General features: G+C 34.9%; 1 long non-coding RNA gene across 1 annotated transcript in view; it reads left to right on the top strand.

Moving 5' to 3' along the window:
* LOC307179986 overlaps positions 1-17,936 on the top strand; it is a 60,258-nt gene extending 42,322 nt beyond the window's left edge. Inside the window, exons 2-3 of the long non-coding RNA XR_013825632.1 lie at positions 8,613-8,880; positions 17,823-17,936. This is a non-coding gene — a long non-coding RNA (uncharacterized lncRNA). The remainder of the gene's footprint in view (positions 1-8,612; positions 8,881-17,822) is intronic.
* The last annotated feature ends 1,262 nt before the right edge of the window (positions 17,937-19,198 follow it).

The raw sequence follows: 19,198 nt of genomic DNA, 5'->3' as shown, positions 1-19,198 counted from the left end.
AGCAAGTTCAACGTTAAAAGGGCATCAATCCCAACCTAAGAGGGTCATTCTATGTTTAACGTATAAAAAAACTCCAGTGTGAAGGGAGGCAAATGTCTGTTCTCTCCATTTTGACTGGTGAGGTGTATGCAGTTCCTGTTTCTGTTTCTCTGTGTCTTTACTCTCTTATATATTATAGAACTTAGCTCCCTGGAGATAATTTTAACAGACACAACTCAGACCCTGCAAAGAGTGACCCAATGCCTTGGGGATCGGCATCAGGCCAGGCTGACAGATGGTTATCAGTTTGACAAGAAATATGCTATAGGCTATGTTAGGTTAGAGCATTACCAGCCAAATTCTCCTTTGAAACCACTCAAAGGGAAGCCTGCGAACACATGCATGCTTTTATATATAAAGAGATTTTCCAATTAGGCTATTCCAGTGTTAACTTAAATAGAGGACTTGGAAGTAAATTTAGTTGCCTGTTTTTGTTGACTTACTTGTTTCTTGGATTTTGAATTTATGTGGTTATTCATACGCAGCAGGAAATGTTTTTTATATTCCTGAAATTCATGGAAGGCACTCAAATTGCATCCAGAAGGCTTTTGTCCTCCTGTGTAGGCCTCTAGCCAAAGCAGGAAAACAATTGCTCAGGATTGTTTTTTCTAGATGCTGAAGCTTGCTAAGGAACTGCTCGTGTATTTTTACCCCATCTTACACTTGATTGAATCTGCTATACAAACTAAATGAAGATGACATATCACCTTCTCTGATTATCAGTAAATAGCTCACAAATTAACCCTAAACTACAAATGAGGGAATAATGTGTCTTTTTGAGAAAACCAGATGCTTTCTGTTCTGAAGTACGTGCGATAACAGGGTGGAATGGTTAATGTACAATGTATGCCATCTGCTGACTAATACAGAGTATTTACAAGGGTAAATTCTCCCAATAACTGTGTTTGGTAAATGATTATCTAAATAATACAACTACATTTGAACCACAAATTGGATCTTGCCAATTCTGTTTAACTTTACTAGTCATGATTTGGCATTCCCTCTAATTAGAAAAAATGATAATAAAAGGCAGCCGCTCTGAGGTTAAATTCGATGGTAAGTTTTCAAATGCCTCTCAGATATGCAATAAATAATGAATAAATCTGAATGCTTCTCCCTTTATCCATGTCAATTAAAGGAATAAAGTATATTTCTTAAAACCCTATAGTAGAGCCATGAATCTCTGAGCTTTCCCTCTTCCTGATGTATGCTTTGTGCTACCTTACAAATCAGTTTGAATTATATGTAAACCACACAACTGGAGACATGTAATTCGTTGTACTTTTGTTTAGACACAGCAAGTACCGCAGATAATTATTAGCTATCTTGTACAATTTATATTCAGTAGAAACAGTTCAAAAGAATGATAAAGATCACCTGTTTTGTTAATTTAATAGTACCTCTGTACAACTGAAATGTGTTCAAATGTAAATCCATTCGCAGGTAGTAATTTCATGGGCGTAATAATTTCTGTCCCTAAGTATAAATAGAATAATAGAATATTAATTTTGGTTTTTCTAACCTAAAATTTCACCTGTAATGATAGCCTCTGACTGACTGCCACAGATAATTCACACTTTGATTTTCTAAGTTCAAATATCATTTTCAGCGTCATGGAAACTTAATCACAAACTTCATTTGATTAGCATATATGTTAACAGATACTAATCTCACCACCTCTGTTTAGATATTTTTTTTCATTGGCATTGTGAATATTCCCTTTTAAAGACTCATAGAGAAGGCAAGTATGCAGGAGGCAGAAACTGATAGTAATTTCCATCTTGAAATAAGGGAATCTCACTTTGTGAACAATTAAACACCGTTTTACCTGAGGGCACTTTTCAGTCTTCATAATGCAAAATAGTCTTAACTGGTTTGAGGAATCAGAAGACAAAGTTTTAGGCTACTTGGGTGGCTGGAAATTAAAGAGGGAATTTCCAGAAAAGAAAGCCAAAGAGAAGGGAGCGCCAAAATCTGCACAGAAACTCCATTCAAATACTTGGCTGACCTTCAGACTATGCATGTGCACAGGAGACTCCAGGAGCAACATATGGAAGGCTAAACTAATTGAACAGAGATTTCAGCTGCTTCCCATTTCTGGGAAGACAGAGTTTGAGTCCAGCAAAGGTAACTGCCTGCTAGAACAAAATCAGCACTGTTCAGGGAAAGAAAACAGCCTCTAGAGTCTCTAACATATAACCCAAAATGTCTACTAAAGAACCAAAAAAACAGTGAAATGTGACTCATGTTCAAGAAGACAAGCAGTCAATAGAAATCAACCCTGAAATGACCCAGGTAACGGAATTACCAAGCAAAGATCAGCTATTAGAAATATATTCAAATACTTAAAGAAAAACTATGGTCATAATGAGTATACTGATGAGAAATGTCAGGAGAGAAACTGAAGTTTGTTTTTTAAAGGACCAAATAGAAAGTCTGGAAGTGAAAAGAACAATATCTGAAATGAAAAATTCAGTGGATGGGCTTAATAAGAGATTCGGAAAGGAAAGAAAGATTTCAGTAAACTTAAAGTTAGATCAATAGCAATTACCTAATCAGGAAAACAGGACGAAAATATACTGAAAAACCGAAAGAGACTCAGTGACTTGTGGGATAATAGTAAGTGGTCTAAGACACATGTAATTGGTATCTTAGAAAAGAATGTTGTAAGAGAGCGGATATATTTCTATGTATAACTGATTCACTTTGCTGTATACCTGAAACTAACACAACATTGTAAATCAACTATACTCCAATAAAAGTTAAAAAAAAAAAAAAAAACACTAGGGAAAAAAATATTCACTTATAGACTCAAGAGGCCCAGAAAACCCAAAGCAGGTAATACAAAGAAAAAAAAAGCCGAAACATTATACATACAGGGGAATAATTGATATGAATGATGACTAAGTCCTCATCAATAAAGGCTAGATGTCATACTTAAATTGCTGAAAGGAAAAAAAATCTTTTATCCCAGAGTTTTATATCCAGTGAAAATACCATTTAAAATGAAGCTGAAATAAAGGCATTCTTTAAAAAAAAAAAAAAAAAAAAAAAAGACCTGAATTAGAAAAAAAAATGCTTAAAGTATTTCTTCAACTTAAAGGGAAATTATACCATAAAAACCCAGATGCTAAGGATGAAATCAAGAGCATCAGAGAAGGTTAATATCTGGGTAAATGTAAAGGATAACTTTTTAGTGCCATATATTTTATTTTTTTCAATTTATTTAATAGACCCATGAGTGTTTAAATCAAAATAGAAAAAGTAATTGTGAGTTTCATAGAAATATCAGAAAAATATAAGACAACAAAAACAGTAGTAGGTGTAAATGGAGTTACAAAGGTGTAAGGTCCTTATGCTTCTTGTGAAGTAGTAAAATATTATTTGAAATTTGCCTGTGATAACTTAAAGATGTATACTGTAATCTCTAGATCAGCCACTAAAATAGCAAAAGAAATACTGTATAGCTAAATACCTAAAGGTTAGATACAGCTAAAATGTCAATACTGGAAGCAAAATGAAATCTTAAAAATAGGCTATCCACCCTGTGAAGACAACAAAGGGGGAAAATAAATACAAGCAAGGAAAATGATATATTATGAAAACATTGGCCTTAAGATACTTGGTATGGCCATATTACTGTAAGACAATGTAGACTTCAATAGAATTGAAAAACACATGGAATAGTTGTATAACAAAATCAACCAACCTTACTCAAGTGGAATATATAGAACATTATACCCACAAACTGTAGAATACACGTTCATTCAAGTGTGCACAGAACAGAACATTGATCAAGACACATCAGACTTTCAAAAGACTGAAATCTTAGGAGTATGTGCTCTGACCACAATGGAATTAAATTAGAAATCAATGAAAATTATATATCTGGAAAAGTTACAAATATTTGGAAATTATCAATTTACTTCTAAATAGCCATGGGTCAAAGAACTCAGCATCATTTTTCTTCAGGGAAATTCAAATTAAAACCTAATGTGATACTATTTCACAAACACTAGAATGGCTATAACGAAAACAAAAAGATTTGACAGCACCAGTGTTGGAAAGTATGTGGCACAACTGAACTCTTACACATTGCTGGTGACACATAAAATGGTACCACCATATTACACAAGATTTTAGCATTTTCTTATGAAGTTAAGCATACTCCTACTCTATGACTCAAGATGTCCACTAGATACTTATCTAAGAGAAAAGAAAACACATACTGACCAAAATATTTGAACAAGAATGTCTATACCACCTTATCCGTGATAGCTAAAATTCAGATACAACCCAAATGTCCATCAACAAGAAAAATTAACTATGGCTTATCTATGAATTGGAAGCACACACTGACAAAACAATGAACTAGGGATACACAATAACAATAATGAATCTCAAGTAGGGTATGTTAAGTCAAAGAAGTCAGACACAACAGAGTATATTCTGAATGATTCCAGTTCTATGATGTTCAAGGAATAAGTAAAAGTAATGTATGGTGATAGGATTCAAAAAGAGGTTGACAATGAGGGGTGTGGGTTGACTGTAAGTGGGCAAGAGGAAACTTTCTGGGATCAAGGAAATGTCCTGTTTATTGTATAGGGAAATCATTATAGAATTGTATACCTTCATCAACATTTATCAAACTATACCCTTCATAACTGAGCATTTCACTGTGTGTCAACGCTGCCTCAATGAAGAACGATAAACAAATATTGAACTCTAGTTAGTAGGTTTTCTTTTTGTAGGGGCATGGGTTAACAATTCTGAAACTAATTTTGTATCCCAGGTGTGAACAAATAATTATATTAAAGATAACAGGTAAAAGTTTTTTCACTGTTGAGAACAGAGATACAAAGATGGAAAGAGAAGACTAGAATAAAGTCTTTAGTGTAGCAATTAGAGTTGTCAGGTAAATAAATGTGTGTGTGTGTGTGTGCGCGTGCGTATGTGTGTGTGTGTGTGTCTTTCCTAGTTCAGGCCACTGAAAGAGACAAGAGCTCTCCAGCAACGTGACATATCTAGCACCTAGATCTTGGTTTCTGAGTTCTGTTTTCCACTGAAAGGAAATGTAACTCCTTAGAAAAATGGCTGACACCAGCACTGAGACTATGCCAGGAAATAATTAAGTGCTCAAAGAATCACGAGAACACATCAAAGCACAGAAGGGCCAGCTAGAAGGGACTCACACAGGTCAAATCTGGGGAAATTTGAGCATCAAAATAAATAATAATAATAAAAGATTATAACCCATTGAACAAAATAAGAATCCATGTTTCCAAATTAAATAAATAAATGAGCAACTAAACAAATGAAGAAGGAAAAGCTCTTCCTCATAGTAGAATGCCAACTAATAGATGTAAACAAATAATGTAGTTAGAATGTCACCAATGAGAAATAAAATTAATGGATGAAATGTGATGTGAGAGAGGATATTTCTGTAGCCTCAGTGCATCACTCCACAAATTACTTATGCATTACAAAGAAAAATATAGTTACTTTATATTCATGAATTCTGGGAGACAGCACTTTAAGTTCAGAAAATATATGCATACATACACATATACACACACACAGAGAGAGGGAATGATAAAGGAAAAGGGGCAAAATACATAAATAATTGGTGACCTTGATAAAGGATTATGGAAGATCTGAACTACTTCTGTATCTTTCATTTTTGAATTCACATTAAAAGTTAAAAATTAAAGCAGCAGCACGGTTCTGGTTCCACTATAGAAGTATAAGCCCACTGCAGCCCATTTCTCCACTGGTTACAAGATCTCTGGACAAAGCATAAAAAACAGCTACCTACTGCCAATCTGTTTGTCTTCGTTGGAAAACTATTCAGGTCCTCTGCCCATGTTTTTATTAGATTTTTTTTATATTGAGTTGTATGAGTTCTTTAAATATTTTGGATATTAACCCCTTATCAGATATATCATTTGCAAATATCTTCTTCCATTCAGTAGGTTGCCTTTTTGTTTTATTGATGGTTTCCTTCCCTGTGCAAAAGCCTTTTAGCTTAATGTAGCCCCATTTATTTATTTTTGTTTTTGTTTCCTTTCCCTGAGGAGACAGATCAAAGAAATATATATTACTAAGACTGATGTCAAAGAGTTTACTGCTTATGTTTTCTTCTAGGAGTTTTATGGTTTCAGGTCTTACATTTAAGTCTCTAATCCATTTTGAGTTTATTTTTGTATATGGTGTAAGAAAGTAATCAAGTTTCATTCTTTTGCATGTATGTGTGCAGTTTCCCCATCACCATTTATGCTAAGTGAAATAAGTCAGACAGAGAAAGACAAATACCTTATGATTTCAATCATATGTGGAATCTAAAAAAACAACTAACCAAAACAAACAAAAACAGAAACAGACTCACAGATACAAACTGGTGGTTGCCAGAGCAGAGGGGTGTGGGGACAAAAATAGGTGAAGGGGATTAAGAAGTACAAACTTCCAGGTATAAAATAAATAACTCATGGGAATGTAATATACAGTATAAGGAATACAGTCAATAATACTGTAATAACTTTGTACAGTGACAGATGGTTACTAGACTTAACACGGTGATCATTTTGTAATCTATTTAAATGTCCAATCACTATGTTGTGCACCTGAAACTAACATAATATTGTATGTCAACTATACTTCAATTGAAAAAAAAAAAAGCAACTACCTGAGGGCTCTGGTAAGTAAACAACAGCAAGAAGATTGTGGAGGGGAAGTCAAAACATGGTAAAGCATCCTGTTAGGAGGATTCTGTATTCAGCTTGTTTCACAAGTGTCCTTAGAATCTTGCTTTATTTTTATATAAACAAAACTGGAAATTATACACAATCTATCATGGTTGTAGTTTATGGGAAAAAAAAAAACAAAGGCAAACTTCCTGTGGTGGGATTAAACTCAAAGGTTGGTGAGTAGATGCATATCTCTTATCATTTAAGTAAATACATTTTTTAAGGTTATGGTTTGTACTTTTTAAATTATTTCTCATTTTAACAACTTTTTCAGTTAACCAAAAACTTTCGTGTGATATGAAATAGTTCCTACTCTATTAATAAATTCATCCAGCAGCAAAGATAATTTAAAAATTTGGTGTTCAGTTGGCTTAAGAATATGCACAGGGCTTCCCTGGTGGCGCAGTGGTTGAGAGTCCGCCTGCCGATGCAGGGGACACGGGTTCGTGCCCTGGTCCGGGAAGATCCCACATGCCGAGGAGCGGCTGGGCCCGTGAGCCATGGCCGCTGGGCCTGCGTGTCCGGAGCCTGTGCTCTGCAACGGGAGAGGCCACAACAGTGAGAGGCCCGCGTACCGCAAAAAAAAAAAAAAGAATAAGCATATTTGCAGAATTTCCTGAAGATTATACTTGAAGAGTGTATTGTGCTTTCTAACTTTAACAAAAGGAATTGCTTAAATATTTTACTGCATGTCAAAATCTGTTAGATTAAAATAAAATTAACTGGAAAATGTCATATTACAGAGGATTAAAAATGCTAAAAAGCCCAAGTACATGCTAGCCCTTTTGGTTTTGAATGTCTACTCTTTGTAATACTTGGAGAAACGTTGGCTCTTTAACAGAATGGTGAGTTACTACTATATCAGAATCCCTGGAAATACCAAAGTATAATTTTTAAATAACAGCATAGGAAAAACAGAAGTAAATTTAAAAATCAAATATAAAGTATTTAAATTTCACTGTAGGTATTATCATTATAATTGCTTTTTACTAAGCATCATGACCATAATTTTCATCTGACTACAGCACTAAAAATCACTCTTACTGAGAGGAGATCTTGAAAATGTGCTGTTTTCTTTGGAAACATATCAACGTGTTGGGTCTGGAGAAAGCAATTGCCTTGATTTCCTGTACATTAATAGAGAACAACATGAAGATGCACTTCATTGTAAGAACTGATCATAAATTGTAACCAAAAGTCCCACATGGCTGTGGGAAGAGAAGACTAAGAATTGAGTGAGTCTTCTCATGACAAGATGGAAGGCAGGTTAGAGCAGGTTAAATTCTAAAGTGATGTTTCAAAATGCCTACGCATTTTAACTATTCGTCATTATAAAATGTAACATGAGGAGCTAGTCTATATTTAATTTAGATATTCTCTACTCTCTGAAAATTGCATGATGTTTGGACACTATATATTAGATGACTGTGATGAAGACTATGTAAGGCTATCTAACATTTTTTCATTGTTTCCGATCTGTGATGTATTGAAAAACACTCCAGCTTCTCTATCAAACCTGATTAACTTATTTTGTATTACTAAAAATAGTAGGGCTTTTGCTTTTTAAAATCTAATTTTTACATAATTCAAAGCCACCTTTCTTTTATATATCCTTATAAACTTAGAATGTGCTTTCAAGGAACAGTAATCAGTCATGAGTTGTTTCAAATTCATTATTCTTCATTCCTTTCTGCAACATCTCCAAAATCCTCTGAGATCCAATACCTCTAGGTTTGCATTTAAAAACCTCAGTAGCCCAAGCCTCAACCTCTGTAACTTTTATTTCTTCACAACCCTCATTTATTCTGCTTTCCCTGGTGTATTTTTCAGATGCTGGTGCTTCATGTCTTTAAAGTGCAACTAGCTCATCCTTCCAGAGCTTCCCTCAACAAAGACTTACAGAGCCTCCTGGGATCAGTACGGAAGACATTCTCATAAAACAGAACAAGCTCAAGACTTTTCACTGGGGCTGCATTTGAAGAAGGCCTGTCAACCCTTATCAGAGAGATCGTGGTGAGGAAAATGGAGTTAGAGTTCTATGAAAAAAGGGGAAAAAATTGAGCCCCCCAAGTCAAGGAAATAGAAGATATTCAAAAAGGTAACACATGTAACTTACATTTGAACAAAATACATAAATTAGATTTGAACATAAAAGATGACAGAAAATTTTTTTTTAGATTTCTATGCAATGCTTAAGTAAGGTTGAAAACATTCAGTGAAAACATTTACTTGGCCCATATGAGAAAAAATATATATATATATACATACATATATATACCTCAATTAACCTTTATATATAGTTAGGCTTTAATGAGGCATAAAATATTTCCATATAAAATATAGACTAGTTAGCCACAAAGAGTGCCAAAACAGAAGCATTTCACAATTATGAGACTTTGATATAATCGTATCCAAGGATACGCCTACAGAGCCTGCTAAATTTCAAAAAACCCTTAAACTAATCCTTAAATTGAAAGCTGACAATCAAATTGTATTCTAGTGATTGAGTGCTTTATTTTTATATAAACTTTAAATTTTTTAAAATTTTCTGTATGTATGTTATTTTTACACCCAGGACGCACTCAAAAACTTAGACGTTTAAAAAAAAATCTTCTGCAGCATTTAAAGTAAATCTCTCTCCATCCTAATATAAACAATGACTATATATATGCTAAAATAAATATTTTCCTAAATGAAATAAATTATTCATTCACTGTAAAAGATACCTTGCTCGTGATAAAAAAAAAAACCCACAACAATATCAAGCTACCAATCTGTTAGGGCAATGCATCACCATAATGATAAACAAATTACTGTCCTTGGTAAATTCAGTGAATACCATTTAAAAGGAGGACTGAAGCCAAATAGAAAGTACTAATAAAGATAAAGCAGGGAGCTAGCAATGTCCTCTGAACTTGAACATATGCATTTTATCAGCCTTCCATGTTTTAAAGAATCATACATTAGGCACCACTCAATACTCCAAGGGAAAACCTTTAGGGAGTTTATAAAGGATGACTTGGCATACCTAGTTTTAAAGTGAATATTTATAGCAAAGTGTTAACATTATGCTTTAAAACAATCACAGCAACAGAATAAAGCACATTGGTCCATCAACACTTTATTCAGCAACTACATATAATGTGTAAGGCACTGTCAAAGTCTGTTCTAGATCTCAAGTCTAAAATTTGTCTTGTTTTCCTCCGAACAGGAAGTTCTTCGTAATGTTTTAGGACATCAAAAACTCTTAAGCTGGTGATCAAGAGACTTTCTCCTTATTAAAATTTGTTACTGAAGTATATTATAATACGTAAAAGGACATATTTCGTAAGTTTACACCCAGATAAATCTTCACCAAGTATACAACTATATAACCGACACTCAGATTAAGAAACAGAGTATTACATACATCCCAGAAGCTCCTTATTCCCCCTGCTAGTCACCCCACCTCCATGGGTAACTACTATCCTTCCTCTAACAGAATGGATAAGCTTTACCCTCATGTTGTACTTTATGTAACAGATTCACGCATCATGGGCTCTTTGGTTACTAGCTTCTTCCAATATTATGCATGTGAGATTCAGCCACATGGCTACATGTAGTTATAGATTGTTCATTTTCATTGCTATATAGTATTCCATAGAGAGGAACAGAGAGTATACACATTCATAATGTATTGTATATTCGTCTTTTTTGGAAATGTGAGTAGTTTGGGTTTGGGGCTATTACAAGTGGTGATGTTTGGGGCTATTACAAGTAGTGATGCTAGGAACATTCCAACGCGTACCTTTTGGTGAATATGTAAGTATACAACTAGGAATGGAATTGCTAGGTCATATATCCTTATTAATTTGTAAATACATTTTCCATATTGAAAAATGGAAAAAAAAAAAGCAATGTAGTGCCAAACAAATCACTTAAAAGCTCACCATTTAAAAAGATATACAAAGTAAGAACTTAAGGGACCTGACTCTAACCTATTTCTTACCACAGGTCAGATACCACATTTAGCAATCTGATATGACTCATCCAGACTTTTTCTGTGCTATGTGGAATTAATAAAGGCAGAACAATTATTAAAAGTGACAGTCAGGAGTGAAATTCTACCATGTGTTGAGTGAGAATGTTAATTCACGTTTCAAAAAACCTCATCACCAAAGTACAGGCAATGTTTCTGACCACATCATAGTAACTGAGCTAAGAAGCATACACCGTAAGATTGGGAGGCTATTACTGTCTTCACCAGTAGATAGCCAACAGCTCAAGAAATGAGTTCACTACATTTTAAAGTGCTTTCAATGATCTCATAATTTGAATTGCACTCAACTGTGATCTCTGACAGCTATAGCAAAGGTTTACAGTTTTATGGGTATTTATCATACAAGCATCTGAATGAAAGCACTTCTGATTCAAATTCTAGAAGACACACATCACCAGAAAAAATAAACTTAAATTCATCATCTTTAATTCTGTCAGTCTGAGCTCATTTTAAAAGTTTTTTTTAAAAAGTATTTAAATCCAAATATTTGGCACTACCTCTTCATAGAAAGAAATATATCCATTTCAACAATGAAATCCTTAACCAACCCCCCCCCCGCAAAAACCCACTTTCTTTTCTGATAGACAAGTATTTTAAAGTATTCCTACCACTTTAAATTTGCAATGACCTCATCATCCTCATCCTGGTTTCTTGCTTACAGAAAAAGCAGTTCCGTTTTCTCACACTACTTAAATCTTGAGTAAACAACAGATCATTGTTGAACCTCACTTGGTTCTCTTATTCCTCTCTATTCCTGTTTCTCTCTATTTTGAAATTTTCTAAACATTTTGAAATATCACAAGAAAACAGAAGATACTATCTTACTTTTTAATTTTAGACTAAACTGCAGATATTTGAAGCATCTTTGTGCTTTCAGATAAATTATTGTACAGCTGACCCTTGAACAATGTGGGTTTGAACTGCCTGGGGTCCACTTATACGTGACTATATTTCAATAGTAAATACTACAGTATTACACGGTCCACAGTTGGTCGAATCATGGATGCTGAGGAACCCCAATGTGGAAGGCCGACTATAAATTATACATGGATTATACATTGTTCAAGGGTCAACTGTATTGTGCAAATGGTTAATTCCTCCAGAGTACCCTTAGAAGTGTCTCAGTGTCTAAGATAAGATCCCCTGTCTCTTTCTCCTGAAGTTACCTATACACGTAACTCTTACTTTAACGTAAAATTGACATCTCAGAGTTTTAAAAATAATTCCCACTGAAACCTAATTATACAATATTTTTAAGAAAAGTATATTTTCCTTTATACCCAAAATTTATTGAGTGCTTACATATACCATTATCTGACCCAAGTGGTTTGTATGTATAATCTCATTTACCTCTCACCCCCCAAAAAGGAAGAAAGGCTATAAGATAAATTATATTATTATTATGGTTGAAATTCTTGTTTAATAAATAAAATAAGGTATAGCGAGATTAAGTAACTTTCCTAAGACCATGCACTATCAAATGTTGGGGCCAAGATCTGATCCCAGGCAGAGGGACAACGAAGTTCACCTACTTAACTACCATGCCCTATTGTTTCCCAGATTCGTACATATGCCTGTATATTCAAAATACTTCTAATTTATTCACTGCTCCCACACAGGACTCTCAAGAACAATAAGAACTATCTTCAACACCCACAACCTAGAATAATTACTTATAGGAAGCTCCAATTTCCCTAAAGACTGGTTTGTCAAAAAACTAAGTTGACACCATTGACACCAACTGAACATCTTAAGACCAATGGCCCCTACAGGCATATTCCAAAGGAAGATAGAACAGTTTAGGCATCCAAAGTCCAAAGAAAAGATCAGGAACTTGGAGATGTGTAGTAGTTAAAAGGGAAGAACAAAATGTGTCTAAGATTCAGGGAAAGCAGGTACAAGAATGCTAGAAATTAGAGCAAGGGAAGCAAATAAGGTAAAGAGAAGATCATCAGTACTTAAAGCTCAGAAAGGATGTTTCTGAACCTATAAGGCACCTACCTTTCCTGTTCAGGTCCCCAGAGTCAATGCCAAATAAGCCTGTGTGAAGGCTTGTGGGAGGTAATCACATACTCATGGTATGCGTGGGCAGGAGGCCAAACCCATTTAAGAAGTTTTCCTCATGGCAGGCTAGCATGGGAGCCCTGGAAAACAGGCAGTGACAAATCAAACATTATAATACACTTTCAGTGGGGAGAAGGTGCAAAATCAGGTAGCAGAGCCACTCCAGGTAAACTTCCCCTACTTACCAGTTTTACATTGGGCTGGCCCTGGGGAATACTCAGTATTAATGGGATCACAATATTAATAGGATTTCATAAAGTTTAGGGATGCATATCTTTAAATTACTTGCTTATCCCCTCCTCCCCACTGCTTTTTCCCTCTCCTTTTCCAATCAGAAATCAACAGAGGAAGGTAAGAAAAGAGGTGTAAAGGTGGAGAGACTGAATTCCTTGGCAAGTCTAGAATAGCCTTAACCAAATGGCGGAATGGAAGAAGACTAGGGTACGGAGATTAGACACGTCCACTGAACAAAAGGGGTCTATTCAGATGAGCTGAGCACTGTGGCCAAGCTGTGCAATGTTCTAGGGCAAATTACCTCATAATTGTGTGCCTCAATTTCCTTAGTTGGAAAAATAGGTGTGACAATGCTTTCTTCACAGGGTTATGAGGAATTGAAATAAGACATGTGACAGTATCTGGTATATCTTAGGCATTCAAAGATGTCAGCTGACTCAATTCTTTCTCTGAACACTCACAAAAATGTTTATGTCTCTCTTAAGGCATAATTTACTTCCTACTTGCACTATAGTTATTTCTACATGCATCCTATCTCCTGCATTAGTGTGTAAGCTCACTGACAGCAGGATATATGTCTGATCCATGAGTATCTTTCTTAGTTGGAATTTAGTAAATGTTTATTTGGATGGATATGTTTAAAACCGAAAAGACCACTGAAAGACAATGGAATGCATAATAATCAGCCAAGTAAAGATTGGGAATGGACCCTGTCAAATTACCCATGACCTTTTTCACAGAACTAGAACAAATAATCCTAAAATTCATAAGGAACCATAAAAGACCCAGAATTGCCAAAGCAATCCTGAAGAACAAAGCAGGAAGCATAACCATCCCAGACTTCAGACAATACTACAAAGCTACAGTAATCAAAACAGTGTGGTATTGGCACAAAAACAGACATACAGATCAATGGAACAGAATAGAGAGCCCAGAAATAAACCCACACACCTATGGTCAATTAATCTTTGACAAAGGAGGCAAGAATATACAATGGGAAAAAGTCTCTTCTGCAAGTGGTGTTGAGAAAACTGGACAGCTGCATGTTAATCAATGAAGTTAGAACACACCCTCTCAGCATACACAAAAATAAACTCAAACTGGCTTAAAGACTTAAACGTAAGACATGACACCATAAAACTCCTAGAAGAGAACATAGGCAAAACATTCTCTGACATAAATCCTACCAATGTTTTCTTAGGTCAGTCTCCCAAGGCAATGGAAATAAAAGTGAAAATAAACAAATGGGACCTAATTAAATTTACCAGCTTTTGCACAGCAAAGGCAACCATAAACAAAATGAAAAGGCAACCTACAGACTGGGAGAAAATATTTGCCAACAGTGCGACCAACAAGGGCTTAATTTCCAAAATGTACAGAGAGCTCATACAACTCAACAACAAAAAAACAAACAACCCAATCGAAAAATGGGCAGAAGACCTAAACAGACATTTCTCCAGAGAAGAAATACAGATGGCCACTAGGCACATGAAAAGATGCTCAACATCACTAATTATTAGAGAAATGCAAGTCAAAACTACAATGAGATACCACCTCACACTAGTCAGAATGGCCATCATTAAAAAGTCTACAAATAACAAATGCTGGGGAGGATGTGGAGAAAAGAGAACCCTCCTACACGGTGGGAATGTAAGTTTCTACGGCCACTGTGGAAAACAGTATGGAGGTTCCTCAGAAAACTAAAAATAGAATTACAATACGATCCAGCATTCCCACTCCTGGGCATATATCCAGACAAAACTATAATTCAAAAAGATACATGCACCCCAACGTTCACAGAAGCACTATTCACAACAGCCAAGACATGGAAACAACCTAAATGTCCATCGATAGATGAATGGATATAGAAGATGTGGTACATATATACAATGGAATATTACTCGGCCATAAAAAAGAATGAAATAATGCCATTTGCAGCAACATGGATGCAAATAGAGATTATCATACTAAGTGAAATAAGTCAGAAACAGAAAGACAAATAGCATATGATATCACTTATAGGTAGAATCTAAAATATGACACAAATGAACCTATTTATGAAACAGAAATAGAATCAGGGACATAGAGAACATACTTGTGGTTGCCAAGGGGGAGGTGGATGGGGGAGGGTTGGATTGGGAGTTTGGGATTAGCAGATGCAAAGTGGTATATATAGAATGGATAAACAACAAGGTCCTACTGTATAGCACAGGGAACTATGTTCAATATCTTGTGATAAATCATAATGGAAAAGAATATGAAAAAGAATGTATGTAAATGTATATATGTAAATAACTGAGTCACTTTGCTTTATAGCAGTAACACAACATTGTAGTTCAACTATACTTCAATTTAAAAAAAAAAAAAAGGATTGGGAATGGAGATGTTCAAGGCAGGAGATACCTGGACATTTGGTCCAGTGGAGAAAGAGCCAGAAAGTCCTTATAAGTGATAGAGGGACACAGCAAATGGACTGTGTTCATGGGAACCAAGCAAGATGGGACACCATCTTGGGTCTTATGTTTGCAACTTGGGTGTAGTTGAACTAGTAAAAATTTAAACAACAAAAAAATTTGAGCCAAAAAAATCAAGTTACTGGGGGACATGGGAGGAAATAAGTGAACATATACATAATTTTAATGTTAATAAAAATAAATACTTTCTAGAAGTAATGACTGTGGTTCTAGAGTTAGTAAATTCTAGGTTTGACTCTGGTTATTAGCTATTTAATTGTGGGCAAATTATATAATTTCTCATGTATCATATATGCAGAATAATAGTACCTACTTCAGGGAAATGATGAGGGGATTAAATAAGATAATTCATGCTAGGGCACTTAGCACAGTGGTGGCAATATAGTAAGTACCAAAAAAATGTCAGTTTTAACAATAATAATTATCATCATTATTGCTTTCATTTTACAACTGAAAAATACAGAATCTGGGAAGATGACATAATTTTTCCAAAGTCATATAGCTAATAAGTGTTGGAACCTGGAATTAAGCCCAGGTTAGACGGCCAGGGAAGCCCACACTGTTAAGACTTACAATAGAAGCAGGACGTTTGGACACATGAACAAAAGAGTACTTCTTAGAACGGCAGAGTTTGGACAGGACTGACCCTGTTGGTGGTGTGTATTGTCTTGACCCACTATGTCCTAACATAAAGATTAGTCTCATAGGCAGCAGAAGGTAGCTTAAACCTCAGGGCTCTGGTCCCTAACCCAACCATGGGGGCTGGAAAGAGGTATAAATGGGAGTTAGTTTGGTCACTTCGATCTCCCTTAAATGTTCCTGATAATCTGGCAATCCATCAGTTGGGAAAATATCAACATAAAAACTATTTATTGTTGGGAGGTGGAATAAGAACATGGTCCTTGCATTAATATAAACATGGTTTTAAGTTCTGGATCTTCCACTTACTAACTCAAACTACAGGTGAGTCATTTAACATCTTTAGGGTTCAGTTTTCTCATCTGTAAAATAGCAATATTAAAAGTAGATACAATATACGTTAGTCTTGAAAGTTAAATGTAATGTACATGCTGTATACTCAATAAGTGTTAGCTATTCTGGACATATTATTAGTACTCACCCATAACTGGTTCTCCTCTCCTTCTTTGACTCATGGGAGGCTGACTTCCCAGCTGTCTTGACGTAGGTGTGGCTGTAGGAACAGCTCCAGCTAATGAAGTGTAAAATGAAGTGACATAAGTTACTTAGTGAGAGAAAGTGTGAAAAGGCCCTGCCCAGCCTCCTCTGCTGTGGCAACCCTGGAAGACCATGTTGAGATGGTGTTGTGACAAGCTGGTGCCTCTTTCCAAGCCTGGGTCTCTTAGTGACTGTGTGGCACTGGGTGCCTCCTTGCCCTGTTCTGGACGTGTACTTTGAGTGAAAAAATAAAACGTTGTTGTATTGTCACTGAGATTTAGCAGTTACCGTGTTATTCTAGCATACTTAAGTCTATCCCATCTAATACAGGTATTATTATCGTCATCCATTATCATTATATTGTTCATCATCATTTTCATGGTATCCACCACTGTACTTAGTATATTTTATGTTATGAATTTTGCTCTACTTATATTCTGAAGCACATTAAATGTAAATTACAGTAAGTATAGTTTGGGTCAACAGTAAGTATGTTTAAATGTTTTGTCACCTTTAACTCACTATCTTATGGGACACTGAAATTCCACACTATGGACAATTTAAGAGGTGAGAGTTAATTTTTTAAAGATTTAAATACTTTTAAAAAGTATGAAAAGTGTACAATATGGCAAAAACTCAAATTCCAAATGGAGGAAAATTTTTTGAAATACTGATTTTACATAAGCCTAGGAATCTATTTCTAAGATACAGAATAAACTTACTTTATTTTTAAAGTAGCTACTGAAAACTTAACAATGAGTAGTGAATTGTGTTGGGTGCCAAATGATACAATAATTATAGGAAAGGCACAGATAAGTGCCTTTGCACCATTCTTGACAAGACAGTGAAGTCTGAAACCATGGGATGAGAAGAAATGAGACGCAAATAAGACTATGTTAGATTTTTAATTTTATCTAATACTATCAAATGTCAGCATTACACTAGATAGTATTGTATAATATCTGCATTATTTAAAGAACACCAGCTGCTTCAGGATATAACCCCCAAATCTCAGGAACTTACCCAATCAATGTGTATTTCTCTCTCATGCAGAGTCCTGGTCAGGAGGTTCTCCTCCACGTGGTGACTCATGAATCCAGTTTCCAACCATCTAATGGCTGTGCATTTGGCTGGCTGATAAACAATGAGAAAGAACATGCAGAATGGTAAGAAAAGCTTAAGAGCACAGGCCTAGAAATGTAGCCCAATATATTATCCAGAGGTAATCAAGAGTCTCCACCCATATGCAATTATGTTGAAACAAGAATATGCAGTAATATGCAATGAATATATATATGTATATATATGCAGAATTAAGGATTTTACATTATTAAATATTGAATTTAAACTCTAGAAAATTAGACTGCGAGTATCCAAAAATATAGAGCAAGCAATAATGTACTAAAAAGTATGGAAAAAATGCTGAGTAGAATGCAGAATGAATCCAGACACTTCAACGTCCATCTAATGGGACTTCCAAAAAGGCAACAAAGAAAGAATTGAGAGAGAAATTACAATGCTTAGAAATTTCTCCAAGCTGAAAATATTCACTATATTCTGGATTGAAACAACCAAAAACTATACTGCAAAGCAGGATGTATGTCTGGTACAGTAGAGTGTAATGTCAGACAAAAGATACAGGGAAAAGCGAGATTACTTATAATAGGTAAAAAATAGACATCAAGCTTCTAATCAGAAGTATCTGAAATAAAAAATCTGTGAAGAGAGCTTAAAATTAGAAGAGAGAAAGAGAGAAAAAGTTTGAACATAGAATTGTATATGTAAGTAAAGAGTGGGAGAAAGAAAAACATTTTCATACATTCAGGAACTCAAAACCTTAACCATTAAAGAAACACGTTCTGAAAGAGTGAGTAAAAGATGCGTTCCAACAAAAAAAGAAAAGAAAATTAGAAGTAAGGAATGGGATACAAGAAGTAATGGTAAACAAAGCAAAACAAAAAATCAGGAACTCGTTAAATCTAAGTATTTATTGCAAAATATCATGCTTATAAAAATCTGGAACTAAAATTCTAAATAGTAGCCGCATTAGAATTTGAAAGGATAAGGGGAAAGAGTGGACAGTAATGAAACCATGATGAGTTTTTTGTTTTGTTTGCTGTAGAGTTTTAATTACAGATTTACTGGAAAATTATAAGTAAAATATTTGAAAATTTAAGAGTAATTCATGGAATAATAAAAATTAGAATATTAGAAAATTAGAATAGAATGGAAAATTAAAATTTGAAAATAGGAGATGAAAAGAAATAAACAAATTCAGTAAATCCAACAAAAAGCCAAAAAGGGAGGAAGGAGAAAATATAGAAAGTATACCACTACACAGAATAACAGAAGTTGGCAAAATTAAATTAAAATCATAGTATATCTGAAAGGTTCAAAATCGCCCCTTAACTCCTCAGAATGCATTTAAA

The sequence above is a fragment of the Stenella coeruleoalba genome, assembly GCF_951394435.1.
Source record: "Stenella coeruleoalba genome assembly, chromosome: X".
In the NCBI taxonomy this organism is placed as follows: domain Eukaryota; kingdom Metazoa; phylum Chordata; class Mammalia; order Artiodactyla; family Delphinidae; genus Stenella; species Stenella coeruleoalba.
Note: the sequence above shows the minus strand (reverse complement) of the source record. Positions and strands in the feature narration are given on the sequence as shown.